General features: G+C 36.3%; 1 long non-coding RNA gene across 1 annotated transcript; it reads left to right on the top strand.

The window, feature by feature from the left end:
* Window positions 1–222: 222 nt before the first annotated feature.
* On the top strand, window positions 223–3,222 carry LOC122049035. Its single transcript, XR_006130783.1, has 2 exons — window positions 223–449; window positions 2,961–3,222. It is a non-coding gene; the product is annotated as an uncharacterized LOC122049035 (long non-coding RNA).
* Window positions 3,223–3,957: the final 735 nt, after the last annotated feature.

The raw sequence follows: 3,957 nt of genomic DNA, 5'->3' as shown, positions 1-3,957 counted from the left end.
TATTTAAGCAGTAGTTAGTGAATAGAGAATAAATAGGAAGAAAAAAATAGTTGCAGCCGAGACTCGAACCTGCGAGCCGCGCTTTAAGCAAAACACAGCCAACCAACTGTGCCAGCGAGTTTTGTTAATTAAGGAAAGAACGGATTATATTTAAGGTATAGTTAGTAATAGAAAACCTAGTTATAAAGGGATTAAGTTTTCCCTTTCTCGCCGAAAACCCTATTCGCCCTTTCTTTCTCTCGCGACGGCGCGCGACGGTCTCGGGCGGAAACGCAGCAAGGTTAGGGTTCTTCCTCCGGCGGCCGGCGAGGGGTTTTTTCCGAGAATCCTTCTCATCCTCGTGATCTCCCCGACGTGGAGAGCCCGTGGACGCGTAGAAGGTGCTGCGATTTCGAGTCTCGCCGAATCCTAGCAACCCTTTTCTTCGGTTGTAAGTCCAAGAACGCTCGGTGAGTTGCTTCTCACCTGCAGTAGGAGTAGTTCCGATTCGTTTGGTGTTTTCTTGTTTGTTCGAGTTTTACTGGGAAGCATGATCAGGGATTTTGTTTTCTGCCGAGAGGGTTAAGGAAGATGAAGAGGTTTTTGTTTGGATTAGATTTTTGGATTTAGCTTATTCCTGATTTCGAGTTAACCTGTGAAGTTTGATGGTTAAGGTTTGCTGCCGTGTACCTTAAAAAGCTTGACAAAATCCTTCTGTGAACCTTAATCTGTGAAGAGTCCTTCTGTTAGACTTAACAAAAGCTTAATACAAAATTAATGATCTCTAATCTATAAAGAACCATCTGTATTTGCCATGTGGTGTAGTTTTCTGTGGTTTCGGGTTGCTTGTAGTAGTTGCTGCTATGATCATTAAATCCGAATTTGCTAGGTTGATTATGGGATCATTTTATTGTTGAGTAAATCAGATTTGGGTTTGTGTCATGCAATGGGTGTAGATCACTCTTATTTGGGAGTGCTGTTGGTTTTCTTTTAATGGCTTGGTTTCCTTGCTTAAGTTTTGAACAACATTAGGATAGTTTGGAATTAAAGGAGTAGTTTAAGGAATTATTTTGCATTGAATTATGTTTTGGTTCCTTATATGTTCTAATGTTCATGCATCAATTTTTGATAGCAGCAGCATTCTTTTTAGTAGATAACAATATTAAAGCCTTAATCAGAGTTTAAAGAGGTTGATGAGATGGTGATACTGTGCTCAGAATGCTTATGTTTCCTTTACAAGTTTTATCAGTTTTGGGTTGGTTTTAATAAGCAATGAACATAAGATAGCTTGATTAAATTTTGAGCATGTAGTTAGTTTTCTTTATTGATGTTAGATTTAAGTTTGAACAGCCTTATAGTTAGCATTTCAGATAGAGATTTCCTGATTTAGATTTCTTTGTTATGCTGCTATGAGCCTCAATTTTAGTTTTCTGTTAAGCATTAAGTGCAGATTTTTTATAAGTATAACATGCAGATTTTTGATAAGTATTGCATGCAGAACCCCAATCTTAGAACAGATTTTTATTAAGTTTAATATGCAGAATTTTATTAAGCATTAGTGTGCAGATTTTATTAATCATTAGTGTGCAGATTTTTATTAAGTATTAGTGCAGATTTCTGTTGAGCATTAATATTGCAGAATTTTATTAGCATAGTATGCAGATTTTTGGTTTAAGCATTTCAAAGTTAGAATTTGCTTAAACATTTCAGTTTCTTTTAAAAGAAGTATTCTTTTAGAAGTATTAACAAGTATAAGAAAGCTAAAGAAAAGAAAGAAAAGGCCAAGGCCTTAAGTAGATCCTAAAGTCGAGACTTTAGGGATTTTGGCACACAAGGTGCTTAAATAAATGCCAAGGCATTTTATTATAAGAAGTATTTAAAGATAAAAAGTATTTTACTTTTAAAGGGCATGTACCGGACACAAGGTCCAAGGGATGGGCTCCAAGTTGCCCCTAGGCACAAGGCCTAGAAGTATCTTAGTAGTTTCGGGATTAGCTACCTCGATTCTTATTAAGAATGCGCGCAAAGTGGTACAATGCCGGGCCCAAGAGAAGTTGATTATTATTTTGAAGTATAAAAGTAAAAGTTTTTGGAAACAAATGAAACAAACATCAAATATGTTTAGAATTAGAAAGTTTAGCTTCTTGTTATTTGAAGCATGCAGTATCAGTTTTCATTTGCTTCCTTATGAGTTTATTTTAGCATGACTATATGTCTTATCATTCAGTTGATTTCTTGCTATTAGATTATTTAGCATGATTAGCTTTATTTGCCTTTCAGCATGCAGTTATAGTTTTATTCTTGTACAACATGAGTAGCTTTACATGTTAGCTTTTCAGTTAGTATGATTCCTTTATTGGATTATGAGCATGATTAGCTATACATGTTTAGTATTTTCAGTTAGTATGATTCCTTTATTGGATTATGAGCATGATTAGCTATACATGTTTAGTATTTTCAGTTAGTATGATTCTTTATTGGATTATGAGCATGATTAGCTATACATGTTTAGTATTTTCAGTTAGTATGATTCCTTTATTGGATTATGAGCATGATTAGCTATACATGTTTAGTATTTTCAGTTAGTATGATTCTTTATTGGATTATGAGCATGATTAGCTATACATGTTTAGTATTTTCAGTTAGTATGATTCCTTTATTGGATTATGAGCATGATTAGCTATACATGTTTAGTATTTTCAGTTAGTATGATTCTTTTATTGGATTATGAGCATGATTAGCTATACATGTTTAGTATTTCAGTTAGTATGATTCCTTTATTGGATTATGAGCATGATTAGCTATACATGTTTAGTATTCCAGATAGTATGATTCCTTTACTATTTATGAGCATGAGTAGCTTTACATGTTAGCATTCAGTTTTAGCATGTTTTTATTTATATACATGCATATCGAGTTTTTGTGAGTAGATAGCGCTCACTAAGCTTTATGCTTATAGACTGCACTTCCTCCTACTGCAGATAAAGGAAAGGAAAAGATTTAGCAAGGAAGGCGACAAGGTGGTGGTGATGAAGGTGTGTGATGACTGGACTATGGAGAGATCCAGAGTTTGCTAGCATATGTTCAGGATTTACCTGTTTAGAGTCTCAGTTTATGTTCTAGTTCTCTTTAAATGTTATTATGAGTTGAGATTGTAATTAAGTTTATTCCGCACTTGTAGTTGGGTCCTATTGTTGGAGTGATATAGTTGTTTGCTATTGTTAGAGTAGTTCCTTCTTTTTATTTGAGTTATTATACTGCGTGGTCGTGTGATTATATGTTCCAGCCGCCTGTGGCTGAGTATACACCGTTTGTATTGTTGATTTGGTCACCGGTACAGGGGAGATTCTGTCGAAATTTTTCGGTAGGGTTTTCCTAGAGATTTTTAATTATACCGGTTAAGTAGAGTTAGTAGTTAAGTAACGGTCACTCTTAGAGAGTAGTAGTAGTAGTAAGAAGGGTGGTCGTTACATTCGCCGTCTCACCTTCCTGCATTTTAATATTATATAATTTATTTAAAATTAAATCACGCTTACTTACTTTAGCGTCTGACGTGCCCTCGTGCAGCTCGATTAGTTTGTTCCACAGCTCCTTCGCACTTGAAAATGGTCCGACTCTATTCAGTTCTTCTTTTGTCAACCCGCATTGCAGCATACAGGTTGCTTTGGCATCAGCTTCGACCTTCTTTCTTATGCTGGTATCCCAGTTAGTGCATGAAACGAGTTCTCCAGCGCCGTCAAGTGGTAGCTCGAGACCGGTCTGGATGATGATCCACATCTCGACTTGCGTCTTGAGATGGTAGATCATCCGGTTCTTCCAATAGGTAAAGTCTTCGCCGGAGAAGAGCGGGGGGCGAGAAGTGCTAAAGCCTTCTTGGAGGGCCATTTAAAAGAACCTTGCCCACAAAAAAAATAGCAAAAAATGTACCAGGACTTGATCCTGGATTAGTAGTGCGGTATGGAAGGATAGAAATAGAAG

This window comes from Zingiber officinale, chromosome 2B, assembly GCF_018446385.1.
Source record: "Zingiber officinale cultivar Zhangliang chromosome 2B, Zo_v1.1, whole genome shotgun sequence".
NCBI lineage: Eukaryota > Viridiplantae > Streptophyta > Magnoliopsida > Zingiberales > Zingiberaceae > Zingiber > Zingiber officinale.
Note: the sequence above shows the minus strand (reverse complement) of the source record. Positions and strands in the feature narration are given on the sequence as shown.